We start from the raw sequence: 19,342 nt of genomic DNA, 5'->3' as shown, positions 1-19,342 counted from the left end.
CGTTTGATTTTCTTATAACCATTTAATCCTCTAATGATCTGAATTATCGAGGAATATGTCTGACTTGAAAGGGAGCATTTACCTGCTCAAGGAAAACCATCAGTCGGTCAAAATATTGTGATGGAAATATACTGAGCTAGTTGCTGATTATGGTATGAAATTTGCTTAACCACAGGTACTAACATGTCAATCATTGATGTGTTTATCAAACAATGCTTGTGTTTTAACGCTAACCTTTTAATGCTTCGTGGAAGACCAGCTGTGATTCATTCCAGTCTGCGTTTTTCCAGCTTGTTTTCATCTCATCAATAACTCACAGATGGAGTATAAGTTGTGAGCGAATCAGTTTCAGAGTGACATTGGACGTTCTTAAGCGAGGGTTCAGATTCAAACCTTCCTCATTGCGAGGAAAATTATTGTGATTTTAACCAAATCTGATGTCACTTCTTAAATCTCTAAATTAACAGATTCTTAACCTGAGGTATTCTACATAATAATTAAAAATAGTGACTCAACCAAGTTTGAGTAGAAGTAAACAATACAAAACTGGAAGAAGTCAAAAATAATGGAAAAAAGTTAAACTAATGTGTTGATTTAAGTGCGTCTTAAATAGATCTTGGACTCTATTGTACTCATCAGTGTCTGTTTGTACAAAACTCTCCAAAGCCCACGCTGCTGTGATTTGTCAAGTGTTCAGGTTTGTCACTGCGCGTCATCAATTCCGGAAGTTTCCACCTACAAAAGGACTCATTGTATAAACAAAGCGGGGCGTGATTACAGCTGGCTGAAGGAGGAGTGAAGCCATTATTACTTCATAATGGACTCCGCCCTCGTAACCTCTCGTTTGTCAAGATTTAATTATGCAGTAATACGTTGAAAACATGGTCATGATGAGGGACTTACTGAGTCCTGGAAAAGAAGACTTCAACATTTCATGTGAGTGAGTCAGGAGAGTTGGAAGTTCACATGAATTGCCCTTGAATTATATTTAAAATGCTTAATAATGTTTGAAAATGATAGTTGTTGAATAGCTAAGTTCTGAATTAATTTCTAAAGGGTGTTTGACCCGAATCTACTTCCTTTAAGCACATAATACAAGACATGGTAGACACTGGGAGCAAGTCAATTACGATTTAATTAAAAAATATATGTATATATATATATATATATTTCTTAAACACTAAATGATGAGAATTTTTTTTTTTCTTCCAAAACTTCTATCAATATTGTCAAAATTTAAAGATCACATTCCATTCATATCCGCGTCCAATATAACGTCAAATAAGACTGGTTTACTTTGCATTCCAAAAGTTTTCCCCAAATAAGATCAACGTCTTATCTGTCCAATATCATTCCACAAAGTTAAAACATTTTGTAACCGGGGCAGATGTAGTGAGCGGAATTTATGGTCCTGGTCATGGAACCGTTCCTAGACAATTCTTTTCATTCGACAAGGGGTATTACCCCGCTGAAAAATCCCTCCACTGCGGCGTTTCACAAGCTGTTCGGATGCACCTGATTGGCAACACCGCTTTGTATCCTGCAGCATTGAAACATCACTTCTCTTTTATCACAAGTCCAAATATGTGCCACAGAGCGAGGGGACTCGCACCACTGTGCCAAGGCCTGATGTGTGCTGCAATTGGTACATATGCTCGCCCCGGCTTTTATTTCAGAGCAAATCAACGGGAACAAGGCCCCGACAGACAGTAAGATTTTTTTTAACCAGTTTTCTTTAGCCTCCAATGAGTCGCTGATCAATAAAAGGTTTTAACAATATAGTAACTATTAAAGAGCTCAAGGGCAATCAAGCTTTCTTGTATTCCCACCGAGTATATTAATCTTAGTTTTTCTGGGATCAAATATACATTATTACACTTCACAACGTGTACAATTTAAAAATAGAATTCATCCACAAAGACGACTCAAAGCCCGGATCTCGTTAAAATCAACATTCAGGCAGGAAATGAGTTATAAAAGTAAAGTGTATCAGGTGAATTTACGATATAAAACAGTATTTTTAGATGTTAATTTGCTTTAAATATCTAACATTACATCGTACCCGGCGCACAAACACATTTGATTTGAGTGTAATCCAGCGATGTTCATATTCCATAACAGCTGTTTTAATTGACAGCTGGCTGATCCAATGAAATCGATTAGCGCTTCGACTGAATGAGTGGGTCGTGTGACAAAAAAGCGGCTCATTGGCTCAAATATGACTCATTTAGACACATTTACCAGGAATTACGTAATAAATAAGAAAGATTTCCATAATGTTAGTTCCTTTCACAGGTTTTTCCCCTGGATTCACTTTGTTATTATCTTTTATATTATCTTTAATCCACGAAGACGACTCAAACGAAAAGCAGAGGACTTGTTAAAATCAGCATCTTGCCAGGAAATGAGTGATAAAAGTAAAGTGCATCAGTCATTTTCACACATCATTTCATTAGTTGAATCCAACAATATTGTTATTTCAAAAACAGCTGTTTTAATTGACAGCCGGCTGATTCAATGAAATTATTTAGCGCTTCGACTCGATGGGATAATCTTTTGAAAGCGGGTCATTGGTTCATTTCCCAAATAGTAGGGACCTTCACAAACTATGGTTTAGGGTCAATACAGTTGTAAATGTTCTTAAATTGATCAAAAAAACTTGACAGTGTGAACAGTGTGATTGAATACAGTTGTTGGTGTGAGTAACCCACTAAAAATCCCTAAATTCCAACGTCAATTTAATTAAACACACTATTTAGTAATATAAATAAGTATCATTCCCATTACTTAACCTTCTTTTACATTTTTGGAGGGTTTATTTATTTTCTAAACATATTTTTCATACCAATTTGTCTTTTGTTTCTTTGTCATTCTCGTTATTTAAGTCTGATACGTCGTAACCGAACGAAACTCTTAAAAAATTCCATCATCATCTGGAAGTTTTCCCTCCCCTCAGGTGCGTGGATGATTTACGACTGCAGGTCAATAAGGATATCTCTTCATTACCCAACCGCAGGATATTTGATGAAGACGTAGACAATCGCGGGTCAGAACACAAAAGACACATGAGAAGGAAAGGAAGTTCAAAATGTAAGCCTGCGAGGTTCTGGAAAGATTTATTGAAGCGTTTATTAAAAGAAAAAGAAAAAAGAATAGTTAATGCGATAAGAGAGCGGGTTTCAAACCGACACCTCCACGAAAACGCGAGTGGATGTAAACAAACAAAGAGAAGATTGTCTGATGTTTAGTAATGTGTTAGCGACTCGAGTCTGTGTCAGACGCCGATAGGAGCAATCGAGAAAAAGCTTTAAAAAATGTTTACCATTTGACTTCCTGTTCTTTGATCTCTATCATATCTCGGGGAGAAGCTCTAGGGCATTAGAATGGGAGATCTATCTTCATAGCCGTGCAGGCTTGTCATGTTTTCCTCACTTTGACGGATGCTGCTGCTCCCCTATTCCCCCATAATGTGAGGCGCGGACTAAATCGCTGTAGAATTACATAATTCTCAATCCGGAAATTGAAGACATAAAGTATGCAAGCCTCGCCAGCATCAGCTCACAAATGACTTAAAGGTGTCTTTTTTTTTTTACGAGCGACGCGAACGAGTGATGTACGACACGATGACGTGGATGATCAGATGGAGACATTGTCAAGCAAATGCCAGATAGATACAAGCGTTAATGGGTTCAATGAGGGGAATAAATGATGTGTTCATGGACGGCCGGCGTGGCAGGTACAAATGTCTACACTAACCTTTCTCCGCGGCGGTGACCGTCGGGTCCACTATTGAATTTATAATTAACTTGTGAGGAAATGTGGGCATTTTTCTATTAAAAGAGACATCTTGTCAATTATAATCCGTGCACAGATATTCACTGAACTTCCTGTTGGAGGAAAGGTCAATAGCTGTGTGTAATGAGTAATTGACTCAAAGTAGAGAGCGGCTCAGGCTCAAGTCGGGAATTCTGATCGGCTTGTGGGATGTTTTTTTTTTTTTTTTCCTTTTTTCTTTTTAATCATGGGCTGCTTTCCATTTTTTTTGGGAGCAGTTCAAAATTCATTAGCACAAAAAACATGAGGCGTAATGATGTAAGAAGGTTATTTTTAAGGACCAAAAACGAAGTGAATCATTTTCAAATGGTGTTAATTCATACGGTGTGAAAAAAAACCCGATACATTGACTGGGCCTGGGTATTATTGAGGTCAGGGCTGCTCACACTTCTAGAGTAGGGGCCACATTTTATGACGTGTATCAGGTGGGGGCCAAATGATAACAATGAGTTCTTAGAGTTGTCTCATTCAGAAGCTGCAAATCAAAAGCTCTTATATCTTCACCGAGGTCATCACAACATTGACAACTAATTTATGTAAAGAATTGTTTTAACAGTTAGCATGGACAGTTAGCACAGGCAGTTGGCATGGACAATTAGCGCAGTCATTTAGCATGGACAATTAGCATTGACAGTAAGCACGGACATTTAGCATAGACAATTAGCACGGAGAGATAGCATGGACAGTTAGCACAGGCAGTTAGAATGGACACGTAGCATGGACTGTTAGCATGGTCAGTTAGCACGGACAGTTAGCATGGACAATTAGCATTGACAATTAGCACGGACATTTAGCATAGACAATTAGCACGGAGAGTAAGAATGGACAGTTAGCACAGGCAGTTAATAGGGACAGGTAGCATTGACAGGAAGCATGGACAGTAATCTTTGACAGTTAGCATGGACATTTAGCACGGACAGTTAGCATGGACAGTTTGCATGGACAGGAATCTTTGAAAGTTAGCAAGGGCAGTTAACATGGACAGTAAGCATGGACAGATAGGATGTAGAGTTAGCATGGAAAGTTAGCACAGAGAGTTAGCATGGACATTTAGCACAGACAGTTAGCATGGACAGTTAACATGGACAGATAGGATGGACAGTTAGCGTAGACAGTTAGCATGGACAGTTAGCATGGTTGGATTGGATGGACAGTTAGCATAGACAGTTAGCATCTTCACTTTGAGGTGTTTTCCTTTGACTGTCGTATGAAAAAACATTGCCGGACATTTAAAAATGTGTACAATATTTAACTTTCTCTGCTTAAATAACATATTTCATATTTATATTTAATTAAGTTGTATAGACACACAAATTATGTAAAATCCTTGCATTTATTTCTAGCATAAAGTTGAACTTTTTTATAAAATCGATTTACAAAAAAATATTTTTGGTGCTTTTCTACCAAAACTTAGGGTAATTCCCGAACTGCGTCTTGAACATAATTGTATTAATCTTTCTGTCAGCGCGCCACCAACTCCATAAGATGTAGCGAAACATCTCAGAGGCGTCACGAAGAGCGTCACCAGGACCAGAGCTTAGATGTTCCTCTCGGCTCCAGGTCTGATACACACAGTGTTAATCTTGACATCGGTTTAACATGGATGTTTCAGGCCTCGCCTGATGTTAAGCTTACTTTGTTGAAGCCCCCATGAATAAATCTCTGTGAAGTCTGAATGCCAGAAAATCTAAATGCTCCTGACAGATCCCAGCAGGTAAAAGTTTGGGGAGCTTTGGGACCTGGATTTACCTACTTAATTGACGGCGGTGGCACATCACCAGAGTGTATAATCGTGCAAACACTCAGGCCTCCTTCAAAGCCTTCGTCAAACTGTTCCAGCACATTCCCCCGATGCTCTAAAATTATCATTTACCAAATATATTATACAAACCGTGGAGTCCACAGAGAGCAGGCTTCTTTATTATTAAGAGCCATGGACATTTTTAGGAGCTAGAGATGTTGGATTTGATGCAGATTTAACACATTTATATTTGATCGTGTAAACCATATTTGGAAATAAGATCAGTCTCTTGCAGCTTGATACACTTAGGTATAACATAAGTTAGTAATTTATATTTTTAGAGCGCTTTTCCATGCCAGTCATTATAGCAACTGATTTTAGCTTTTAGTAGAATGTTGCAAAAAGATTTTTTTAAGTCACAAGCTTGGACCTTACAGTGTGAACTCTTAATAACATGTTATTAACATTATAAACGTGACATCTACACTCTTTTTATTGAGCAATTATATTATTTGATTTCAATTACAAAGTACACTTTGTGAATATTTTCCTTATTTGGCGATATTGTTTATGCACACACTGTATTATTTTTCTGTTTAAAAAGTAAATTAATGGAAAATATGCATCGCTACTTATTGATCATGACTTCCAATGCAATTTAGCCCCCCAAAAAAATAAAAATAAATCTCTGTTATAAATATATGTATCTTCTGACAGCCACCTACTTAAACGGCTTGATTTTAGAAAAATGGACAAATAAATAAATCACAACCCCATCACAAAAAAGGAAAAAAAAATCTTGGCTAAAATTGAATAGATTAAAAACTTCAGTGACAACATATAAGGTAAGGTAAGGTAAGGTAAAACTTTATTGATCCCTCAGGAGGTCTCCTTTGGGAAATTGTTTTTTACCAATAGCCAGCAATTTTTCATAAACAATAAAAAATAATACATAAAAAATAAAATAAGAAGAACATAAAGAGGAAGAACAAGATGACACAAATGCGTTAAAGCAACATTATGTTACATTTAGATTAAATATATATATATATATATATATACATTATTATTGTTATTTACATTTTTAAACCATAACTAGGATAGGATGGACTGTTAGCATGGACAGTTTGCATCAACAGTTTGCATGGACAGGTAGCATGGATAGTAAGCAGTGACAGTTAGCATGGGAAGTAAGCATGGACAGTCAGCCTGGACAGTTAGTACGGACAGTTACAGATCCTTAGCATGGATAGTAAGCAGTGACAGTTAGCATGGACAATTAGCAAGGATAGTTAGCATAGACAGTTACCACAGACAGTTAGCATGGACAGTGAAAACAGACAGTTTGCACAGGAAGTTTGCAGAGACACTTAACACGGACAGATAGCATTGACAAATAGCACGAACAGTTAGCATGGACAGTTAGCACAGACAGCTAGCATAACTCAGTAGAACTCTAGCTATAAATGTACCAATAGTGTCATGGGACCACCAGACTGCGTTACAGTTGTGGGTTCCAGAAGGTGTTTTCTTATGAAGTACTTCATAAGTAGTAGAGATTTTAAACATGCAGATAAAACCAGAAACTGACTGAGTCTTTACCTCATTGTGTTAACAACTGTTCATGCAGTATTTGGCAACGATGAAGCATACATTGCAGTTACACTCTCCTGACACTTGGAGGGATATATTTTCAATATTCATAACCAGGAACATGTATGTTAATGTTTACATTTCTAAACAAAGAACTATTTATTCATGCTAGGACGGAAAAAAAAAGGAGATTTATTTGTAAAGACTCTTCCCGTAATCCAGTCCATAAGTGAAGTGGAAAGCCAAATACTCTGGGAAGAAGTCAAGGATGAAGCTGTGAAATGCTACGAGGCACACAGGCTTAGGGACGGACCCCTAAGACCACTGGAATCCCTCAGAGACTCCAGAATGAATGTGTTGTGTAATGATATGCAGGTTGTTCAGTGTGAACTCACTGCACTGTATATGGTCCGGATTGAATTTTTATCCACTGTTTAGAATTCTTGTGAGGCACACAAAAACATACTAGAATTTAAATGAACAAATAGCATGTGCTGCAACATTCCAAGGTTCATGGATAAGATAGGAACGTGTTAATTTCATTTATTTAAATCATTTATTGTGAGGAAAAAACACACTCTACATTCCCCACGTGTCTTTTTGCTGATTTAATCTTTCAAGAAGCATTTAGTGCACATTGATCACAAAGATTTCATTAAATAAAAATAAAAGTTTTTTAACTCTTGTGGCTCGGAGGTCAAGGTGACCCGAAGGCCAGAAAACAAATGTGTGAGTGGTATCCCTTTTGTTGTCTCCAGGTCAATGACCTCAACCACTCCTCGCCACCTCGACCACAAGGGATAGCACAATCACATTTGTTGTCGGGCCTTCGGGTCACCTTGACCCTAAGATACTACAAGAGGTAAAAAATGTTGACCTGTTCATAAACATTCTCTGACTTTTATTCTTTGGACGCGGGTATCAAATGTACTAATTTTAGCTAGTTTTTATAGAAATATATCGAATACAGTCGGAAGATTTTTCTCGTGTCACATTGGTCGAGAATCACTGGAATATTGATTAAAGGTGTTAGAAGATATAAATAAGGCGTTATATCGTGGTATTTTTTTTTCAAAATACTGTATCAAAATTCAACAGCTCTGTATCAATGTTTTTGTTGCTTCAATTATATTTTATTTGTATACCATAGTTCTTTTAGGGTTAATGGTTAAATAAAATGTGTTATAAAAAATGAAATATTTCAATACTTTATTTACAATTAACACGCAAATATTCATGGTGTTTGTTCATTTTTGTGTTGGAATTAAACTCCAGGCCACTAGATGGCAGCAGTCGTTACATCTTTTTTGCAGCTAGAGGTACAATGAAACCCTGCCAGGTCCTGACAATGACTGAGGACAAGAGGATGCAGTCGACTCCAGCAGCTTTAAAAGCTGATGTTTGGATATATTTTGGTTTGAAAAACAAATTAAATCAGTTACGACTTCATCAAGAGTCATGTGGTCTGTAAATTCTGCAACACCAGAGTCAAGTACTCGACAATACTACACATATATCCTTGTTACTACAGTATTACAATATATTGTGTAGTTATCCCTTCATCGTGATACGTATGAATAAATTATTTACGAGATCGATTGAAGAATTACTGACTGGTAGTCTTGGTAACTCCAGAACTAAGAGACATAGAAACCTGTCAGAAAAAAAACAACAAAAAAAAGATACGATGCTGTTTCTTTTAATGGATAAAACATTCTTGAAGAAACACAAGATTAAAGATCCGGAATGGTGAGGAAACAGTCGTCGAATCAGTGGGAATGCGTGGGATTTGGTGTCTAATAAGCAGCACAGCAGTGGCAATCGTTTGGAAAAAAGGAAAATCCGTCTTAAAAAAACGATTCACTCCTGTGATTACCCACGAAGAAAAACATCAAGAGCAGATGAAAATGATGTGGTTATAAGACGAGAAAATTGTCGATCTTCATAAAACACATTTGTGTGTTAGCGACAATGCTGATTAGATTCAGTTCCTGAAATTTACGCCGGCATCCATTCGTAACGTGCAAGTTACACTTTGATTTCCCGACACGTGCACCTTTATTGGCTTTCGCTGCCACGTCTTCCTGAGCAAAAAAGGAGGATTCTGGGGGAACCTAATGGTGTTGCACAAGGATGTGGAGGCAGATGTTTGACATTGCCTCAGAAGCCGCCACCTTCCCCACAACAGCCATCGGAATGGCGTCGGTGAAGCCTCATTAAAGCCTCAATCCGACTGGAGAAAGAGGATTTTTGCAACATTAACTTGAGCATTGCTAATCCAGTAAATAATAGAGCAGTTACGGTACTGATCGCCTTCTTAGGACGGGAGAGACTGACTGAGAAATCTGCAGTGAAATGTGCAAAAAAAAACATCAACCTTCAGTTCGTCACACGTTTTATATTTATCTATTCACGTTCAACAACACTTTTTTTCTTCGACATCACAGACGCTGTTTTAATGAAGGATTTAATCACTTTTTTCTAAAGTGTCAGACTGTTCTTTTTTTATTTAAAAAAAAAAACAACAACCTGAAAATCCACTTTAAATATGTCAATATTTAACAAAGGTATTAAAGCACAAAAGTGACAGACTTTTGTATATTTGTCCGTCAGTAAATTTCATGAAATGCTAATGGTGGGAGAAGGATTTTGGTTGATAATTATTGCCATCTGGATCCAAAAACCTTTTGAAGGATCTGTAGCTCTTTCTTCTTCGCCTTTACCGGTGAGTGCAAGACAATTTCAGAATCTTCGCTTTAAGCTAAATTCTATCATTTAGATTTTCAAATGCTTAAAAAAGGTATTGATAGCAGCTAGTTGGACATTTTAAGACAAAACACATACATCATATCATTTTGAATGTTTCTACCGTGCTGAAAACAAAAACAAGCTAAAAAATTTAAAAATCGATTGAAAAAAATAGAGAGAATTTCACCAAAATCGAAATAAACAAAAGACTATGAAACCAAAGAAGTGCAGTTTAAGTAGAAATGAGATACAATTATTATTTTAAAATGTATCTTTTGTTACAACTTATTCACATTTAATGTATTTATTTTTAACTTTTATTTAGTTTATTTTTTGTAATGAACAAGTCTTTCTGCCATTAACCAATGATAATAAAGGGGGCGTGGTCAAAGTTCTTCTTGTTATTTTTTAAATAAATTGTGGAATAATGTCTATTTAAAAGTCCTTCAAATTGGCCAAATGGGGTTGTCAATGTGACCCCTTGACCCTGAGATAACACAAGGGTTTAAAAACAAGGACGATCTACAGAAGCTAATTTAATTCTGTTTATTTACAAACATGTGTCAAACCTTAAACATAAATCAAAATAATAAGAACCATCACTTCTTAATTGATGATGATTTTACTTGTTTTTATTATTAATTACTTATGTGCAATATTGAAATTCTATATTCATGACTTCAATAAGTTAGAGTTGGTTTCGTCATTTCCACCATGTTTTGAACCAACAGAAACATGTTGTAGTAACACAAGGAACTTCAATAGTTTTCGTTTCTTCTTCCGCTCGATTGACTTCAACATGACTGACTGCACAGATGATTCCCACGTAGACGCAGCTGAACTAAACGCACTCCTGAGCGGGAGAAGTCTTTTAAAATATGAATGATGTGAGCAAGTAAACATTGCACTTTATATTACCATCTGTGATTTCTTCCTGTATTTGAGATAAATGGTTTGTAGATAGAAGGGCTGATGGGAACAGCTGCTCCTTCTAAATCCATCTGTTTGCCACTGAGATGGTCAGTTGACAAACTTGATGGGTCATCTGTGAACACACCAGGAGTGATTTATACATAATTCTTGTTTTTAAAATATATGTTTTTGGTAAAATAAGACATGAAACTAATCGCTACTGTATCAGGGATTCTTTGGTTGTCAGACATGACCTAATAAAGTCGTCGAGAGTGCATTTTTTTGAAGGTAATCTTTGTAAAGTTTCAACAAAGAGTCTTCAAATTATGCTGGATTGTTTCTTGTCAAAGACCTTAAATGGATCTGATTATGAAGTTTCCACACATAGTGTGTTCTTGTCACATCTGGTTTATTTTCTATGTTTATATAAGTATCTGATACATGTAAAGGTACCTTTTAGAACGCTGTCTAAGAGCCTTTAAAATAAAATAAAAAATATTCCTGCATTTTTATATAACATGTCCTATTTAGAAGTTAGAAACGAAGAAGGTAAGGTAAGGTAAGGTAAGGTAAGGTAAAACTTTATTGATCCCTCAGGAGGTCTCCTTCGGGAAATTGTTTTTTCCAGTAGCCAGCAATTTTTCATAAACAATAAAAAATAATACATAAAAAATAAAATAAGAAAAGAACATAAGAGGAAGAACAAGATTACACAATCTAAGTATAAAGATAAAGACAAAGAACAAAGAACATGTTAGTCATGTCATGTTTTTCTTTTTAGTGATGCATGCTTTTATATAGCCGATGTAAGTCGACCATCTTCACTTTAACATTTGTCACTGGGGCCAAACACGTAATAACAGTTGCTTCACCAAACAAACTTTTTTTCAGGGCTTCACTGTCGACTGATTTTTAACTTATTGGGATCATGGAGGCGTGAAGCCGATCCCAGCTGCTAAGGGCAAGTGGGTGGTTGGTGAAAGAGTTTCAAGTCTATGACACGGCATTCCATAGAGCCCAAAAAAAAATACTGAGGATGCAATTTAACCTGTACACAACATCAGAGTTATCAATTTACCCGTGCATGTTTGTAAACTTACAGGGGAACCCTACAGAAACGAGCTGGAAGCGAACCAGCAACCACTACACCTCCTGGAAACCCAACTCTCGTCACTCACACACATGTTTGAAATGTCGAAGTCTTCCTCTCCAAGATGCAGTAAGTCCCTCATCATGACCAAGATTTGAACGTATTACTTTATAAAGTTGCTCTAAAATCTTGGCGAACGAGAGGTTACGAGAGTCCATTATGATGTAATAATGGCTTCACTCCTCCTCCAGCCAGCTGTAATCACGCCCTGCTTTGTTTAAACAATAAGTACCTTGGAGGTGGAGACTCTCGAGATTAATTACGTGCAGTGACAAACCTCCATGTTTGACCAATCAGAGCAGAGTGGGTGTGGTTATGGTAAACAAGATTTAATCGCCAGAAGAAAACAAGTATTTTCAGTTAATATTTCAATAAAAAGAGAGTTTTGTACAAACACACACTAATGATAAAACATTAGTTGAACTTTAAGAAAACACAATTCCTTTGGGATAATGACCCCAACATTTTTTGGAGTTCCTTTGTTTGTTTGTAACAACTATTTTCTATATATTTCAATCAAAATAATATCAAAATGTACAAATATGAATTAGACGAGGAGACTTAACGAGTGTTGTTCTCAGTATTATCTTGATCTTTAAAGTATGTACTTTTTTGAGTATTGTTTTGATTGTTTAAGCACTTTGTGACCCTGGTCTCGAAAAGCGCTATATAAATAAATATTACTTACTTACTTACTTACTTACTTAAGTCTCAATCAAACCATCTTTCAATTAAATAATAATAATGTCATCTAAAATACAAACGTACACAATAATATAAGCAATAAAAACAAAACTATATTTGTATATAATTGGTCATCGCAAAAAGGCAAAGCGGTTTCAGTGAGAGGTTCCCGGGTCAAGTAAAGAAGTATCTTTTCATAAAATATTGCAAACCTTCGGGCTGAAGGAAAAGCGACTCACAGTAACAGCAGCTTAACAAGATTCAACGGCGGCAAAAGGTGAATCTATTCGCTAAACTTCTCTCCACTTAAAGGAACACGGTGAAGCTGTACAATCTTGATATAAAGCGATAATGTATTCCGCACCATCCTTGGAAATCCATAATCATTAACATCTGCTCCAGCTTTCTTTATTGAACTATTTTGTGTATGTGTGGTCCACTTATCCTTGTTAACTCCACTCTAGCCACGTCAGCAGCCGGATCGAACCGGAGATAGAAAGAAAAAGAGAGAGAGAAGCAAACAATGAAGAAGAGGAGGTTGGAGGGCACCTTTTTTTTTTTTTTGGCGAGAAAATAAATGACTTCTTGCTGCGTTTCCAACTCTTTCAGGTGCTTCACGTGAGGCAGGAAACGCCTCGACATCAGGCAACAACTGACCCATGGATTTGCTGTCGTGAGGAGGATGCCTTGAAATAATATCTATAATTGCCTCTCCGCTGATATTGATCCAGGCCGCTATGAAATAAGTGCACCTTGTGTGTATTGATAATCCGTTGACTGCTGAAATTAAAAACTCGTTTGAAATCCCATTGACCTTGTCTCCGTAATAACCTGCTGCCATTAGAACATATCAGGAGCAAATTATATTCTTGTATTATTCATCGTATTAAGAGAGAAACAGGTGGAGAATATCGGAGGTTGATTGGTAAAATAATATGCCGATTAGTTTTCATATGTCAAATAACCACTGGGGAGATATTTTTATACTGTATTTTTTTTTCAACTCGCAATGTTCTGTCCATAATACAAATTAATATATTCGTTTAACATAATAAAGTAAAAAATAATCAGGGTACATTTGGTCAGTTGTTTAAGCTGTTAGATATACTGTGAACGTCCATCTCCTCAATTTTTATTTACATTTTTTTGTAATTAAAAAAATAAAAATAATATATATATATATATTATTTTTATTTTTTTAATTACATAAATAAAATTATATATATATATATATATATATATATATATATATATATATATATATATATATATATATATTATTTTTATTGTTTTAATTACAAACAAATTTAAATAAAAATTGAGGAGATAAAAATAAAAATAAAAAAATATATATATATATATATATATATATATATATATATATTATTTTTATTTTTTTAATTACAAAAAAATTTAAATAAAAATTGAGGAGATGGACGTTCACAGTCAAACTGTATTTCAATTAAAATTAAAATACAAAAAAAAGGTATTACACGTTATTAAAGATTAACTTGGTAAAGAAAAATATAGTAAATAGTATTAATAGGATTCTAATTTCTCAAAAATGCGATGTGAATATGTGCTGTTATGAGGATATTATTAATACCTGTATTAAGATACGTTTTTGACGTCATAACTGTTAAATACTTGAATTAATATGAATTAAATATCAATATTCTGCCACTTTAGAATAGGAAACATATTGTCAATCACAAATACTTTTTTTTAGTAATTAGGATGATATTAATACTAGTATATTTTTGCTTTTTTTTTCCTTTAAAAGAGATAGTATGCCAGTGAGTTTTCACCAAAGTTAACTTTAATAACTTCTGTATTTCCTGTTAATAATCAGTAATTAAGGTCCTTATTATTATTATGCTATTAAGGGTGGAATACATTCATAATGAACAAGGTTTGTGTTAGTATTTTATGATGGTTAATAAGTGGCTAATTTGCTTTTAAAACACATTTTAATAAGAAGTTTATAAATAGTTAATATATGTTGCCATTCTAACGTGTTACCAGTAGATGTATGATGGACCAACGCATAAAGACACACAAAGAAATGGTGTGTTTTGTCGTCTCACTGCAACAAAGTTCCCAGTTCAAGTAAAAAATATATATTTTTGGGGTCAAATTCGCTGTATTCTGTCAATTATATGAACTCACTTATTCGTGTGAGTTGTAACATGTTAAATACTTTTAAACCTGTAATTCCTTGGGACCAAAAAAGGTTATTTCTATTTTTTTTTTTTTTATTATATGAGAAATAAAATAAAAAAGATGAAGGGATGAAACTTCACATTCAAACTGTGTTTCAATTAAAGTAGAATTAATTTGATCTAAAATAGAAATAATAGAAATAAAACATATTATTGTTGTATTATTGATAAAAGAAAAGTTTTATTTTGTCGCTAGAAAGAAGTTTAAAGGTAACTAAGCTGTTGATTTTATTTTCTCATGAATTGATTTTTATGACCAAAAATCTTTACAGTTCTTGTAAGTAAGTAATTAGCGCTTTTCGAGACCAGGGTCACAAAGCGCTTAGACAATCAAAACAATACTCAAAAAAGTACATACTTGTAGATGTAAATTCTAATTTAAACGATCTTTTTCTTCTTTCTATTTCCTTCTTTCACAAAAAATAATTAAAATTACCGTCACACATGACGTTTTTTCTTCATTTCTTCCTGAATTATCCTTTTTTTATTATTTTAACTATAACATATTTTGAGGTAATCATCTATTGAACCCATTTTTCCAAGACTAAAGTTGGTCAATAGTTTAAAGAACATCCTCTTCCGTGCTTCGAATAATCCTCATCTCCCTCTCACCTTATAATTGGCGACTCTTTCCTTCGATATCTGCCAACACATTATAGAAGACTATCAGTTCCACTGCCTTGCTTCGTATTAATTTTTCCCCTGGTTGGTTTTATACCTTTTCTCTCACCCCTAACTCTGAAACTCTCCGACATTAAAGGTGCAAACCAATCACTCCAGATTTAATACCCGGCTCAGATTAGTCCGTATAAATATGACGTGGAGCACAATCCCAAAAAAAAAAATTGAGCGAGCGAGAGAAATGTTTACCAAACATTATTTTATTCTTTTCGACAAGGAATCGTACGTTTCTGTCGCTGAAAAATAAAGAATGAAAAACTGGATTTTGACACGACGCGGTGGAGTTTAAGGGGCGAAGCGCTGAGGCCGAACCTCTCCACAGTCGAGCGATTCATTAAGTAACAAAATAGGCCATTGATTTTACTGCTTTGTCCATGGATTTTTATGGGACATAAGCACCTCTCATAAGATTTCACTATGCATCATTAAATAAGAGATGTAGATGATCAGCCAAACATTTTCTCCTCTGTAATGACAATGAGATAAAGCCCCTTGATTTCCCTAAACCGCTAAATGCTGCTGAAGGTCAATTTAATGCGAATTAAGCCATGAATCACCAGGAATTTTTTGTTATGAAGAAACATTATCATGTTGATTTAGACTTAAAATGCTTGTGTTTTGCACTTACTGCCCAGAAAAGAAGATGTAAAAGAAGAAGAAGAATGGTTATCTAATTAAATGAATTAAAATTAGTTAGGTTATTATGTACTTAATGGCCATGAGCCTCATGTATAAAGCAGTTCATGGATTTTCTTCTAAAAACACTTGAACCCAGAAAATGGTGAACGTACAAAAATACACACAAATAAAAGCACTTTTCCTTCGTACATCCAAATAAACGTAGAATTAATCACAGCCTTGTTCGTCCCTTTCCACGCCCTCATTTAAATATTTAAATAAAATTTAAATGAACCAGAGTATGTGATTCTTCTCTTCATGATCAGAAAAAAAACTAATGAAAACATGAATTTGAGCAGTAAATAAGGACGTACGACACCTACAATATGAACTTTGGATAAGTACATTTTTTCTGCATACGACCCCTTAGTACATGAGGCACCTGGTCTTTTTTCTATATTTGTTTGCTCAGATAACTTCTTTTTGCTTTTATTTTTCAGCAAATAATTTCCATTTTTACTTTACTTTTCATCGCTGCTGTCAAGAAAACACAATTTTAAACCAATTATTACGGGATTTATGTCGATTTATTTAGATCAATCAAGATTAAATAGCATTTATAGTGTATTTTCATCTCTCTTTCACAGTTTTTCCTCTTAAATATATTCACTCACAAACAAATGGATTAAATGATTAATGATAACATGTTTATTTAACACTGTAAAAATATATATAGTCATTCTTTAACGTAGATTAGTGTTTAAACACAAGATTATTTATGACGATTCATCTAAAGCACTCTTTTTGACAGCCATACTTTATATACTTTTTCTGTTAGGACATGATTTGTTTTTTGGTAATTCATCAAGATTTATTCATTCAAATGTATTTATATACAATAAGTGTCACTGAACCTACATTTATCTCATGATTATTATTTCTTTCAAAAAATAAAAACAACTTTATACCAGTTTCGTCAAAGGATGAACTTTTAAATCAGATTAATCCCAGGATTTATGTGGATTAAAATTTAAATATTAAGATTAATTCACGTTTTTAAATGCTCTATTCATTTTTTAATTATTTATAATTAACAATATGAGTAGAAACACTCAATAAAGATGTATTCATTTACGTGTGGACATATCTTTTTAAAACAGTCTCAGGTATTGAAATGTATTTCATTCTGCGACGAAGATGAAAAGTATGAATATTAATCATGGCGATGGATTAAACTCCTTTTGAAATTCATATTCATTAACTCTACCGATTTTTCGCTGCCTTTATATTGTTTTCTTCTGTCTTTTATTTTATCGTCAACCTTTCGTCAAGCCTCCCGTCCTCGTTCCTCTCTTGACACGTCACTTGAACATACTTTTATTTCATCAAGCTGCACTTATAAAGGGATTTTGCTCTTTTATCTCTTTACTTATTAAGAAAATACCTCTTAAGAAAACATTTTTGTAAACATATTACAGTTCAAAGCGGATAAATCTCTAGGTTTATGTGGATTAATGTTAATTAATCAGGATTTATTCACATTTGTTTCACACTTTATTTGATTTTATTCGATTTTTTTAGTTCTTTGTTTGATTGAATTCACTCTAGAAAGAATTATATTTGGAAAGTTAACATTTTATAAATCAAATTCCACATCAATATGAACCTGTAACTCTTTTTTTTAGACTTAGACTCTCTTTTATTGTCATTGCAAAGAAAAACACCAACGAAATGCTGTTGCTTAGCAATGGTTAAAAAACCCCAGCATAGAATGAATGTATATAAAAAAGAATAAATATAAATATGAATTACTTCAAAACAGTAATATAGTATAAATAAATAATATTTTAAATATTATATTATTTATTTTAAATATATTATTATAAATACATTAAATATATTTTAGGATAGATAATAATGAAAACGGCTCACAGATTTATTTATTTTACAATTTGGTTAAATTCATAATATTAATCATGACAATGGATTAATATTACATACTTATATAATTATATGTATCCTTTAAATTATTTTTTTTTTTTACAGATTTTTGTCTGAATTTGTATAAATATATTTTTTAATATATCAGTTAAAAAAGGAAAAAGGAGCTATTTTAAAAATATAAATAAATAAAAAGTTTTCTTTATTATTATTTATTAATTTTAGGATTTTTATTATGTTATTTTAAATTTAGTTTTTCGTTTTTTTTTATTTAAAAATAGCTACTTTGATTTTAAATGTATAACTAAATGACATGTACAACTATAATTTGGCTTATTTGCTCAACTGTCAGTCATTAAATAATCAATATCTTCCCTCGATGGTTCTATTCTTTGTTCTGTTTGTGATTCCTAACCACATTTATAAATATCCTGCCGTGGAGACGTTGGAGCGCCGACATGATTCAAAGCGATGTGTCGCGCCGCACATCACCGCATCCAGACCGTCACGTAATGGCTTTAAAATTGGGGCAAATGAGAAGGTGGAGTCTTGTGAGTGCGCCAGGAGGAAATGCATCAAGGTTAGTGTAGCGACGCCGACGCCGACGCAGATATGGCTTCATCGCCGCCGTCGTCGTCGAGGACATTCATCGGAATGAGTTCAAACTTTTCTCACAAATATCCTGGAGGTACAAGGTCGTGTTGAGGTGCGTTTTCGTGTTCACGTGTTTAGGTTCGACCGGGCGTGTGTTGACCGTTGTGTTTTCTTAGGTTAGGTTAGGTTAGGTTAGGTTAGGTTAGGTTAGGTTAGGTTAGGTTAGGTTAGGTTAGGTTAGGTTAAGTTAGGTTAGGTAAGCTTAGTTTAGGTTAGGTTAGGTTAGGTTAGGTTAGGTTAGGTTAGGTTAGGCTAGGTTAGGTTAGGTTAGGTTAGGTTAGGTTAGGTTAGGTTAGGTTAGGTTAGGCTAGGTTAGGTTAGGCTAGGTTAGGTTAGGTTAGGTTAGGTTAGGTTAGGTTAGGCTAGGTTAGGTTAGGTTAGGTTAGATTAGGTTAGGTTATGTTAGGTTAGGTTAGGTTAGGCTAGGTTAGGTTAGGCTAGGTTAGGTTAGGTTAGGCTAGGTTAGGTTAGGTTAGGTTAGGTTAGGTTAGGTTAGGTTAGGTTAGGTTAGGCTAGGTTAGGTTAGGCTAGGTTAGGTTAGGTTAGGCTAGGTTAGGTTAGGTT

General features: G+C 34.5%; 1 long non-coding RNA gene across 1 annotated transcript in view; it reads left to right on the top strand.

Annotated features, from left to right (window-relative positions):
* LOC148072271 (uncharacterized) overlaps positions 1 to 19,116 on the top strand; it is a 72,697-nt gene extending 53,581 nt beyond the window's left edge. Inside the window, exons 2-3 of the long non-coding RNA XR_015712878.1 lie at positions 18,990 to 19,039; positions 19,100 to 19,116. This is a non-coding gene — a long non-coding RNA (uncharacterized LOC148072271). The remainder of the gene's footprint in view (positions 1 to 18,989; positions 19,040 to 19,099) is intronic.
* Positions 19,117 to 19,342: the final 226 nt, after the last annotated feature.

Source organism: Callionymus lyra, chromosome 9 (genome assembly GCF_982586985.1).
Source record: "Callionymus lyra chromosome 9, fCalLyr1.hap1.1, whole genome shotgun sequence".
Lineage (NCBI taxonomy): Eukaryota > Metazoa > Chordata > Actinopteri > Syngnathiformes > Callionymidae > Callionymus > Callionymus lyra.
Note: the sequence above shows the minus strand (reverse complement) of the source record. Positions and strands in the feature narration are given on the sequence as shown.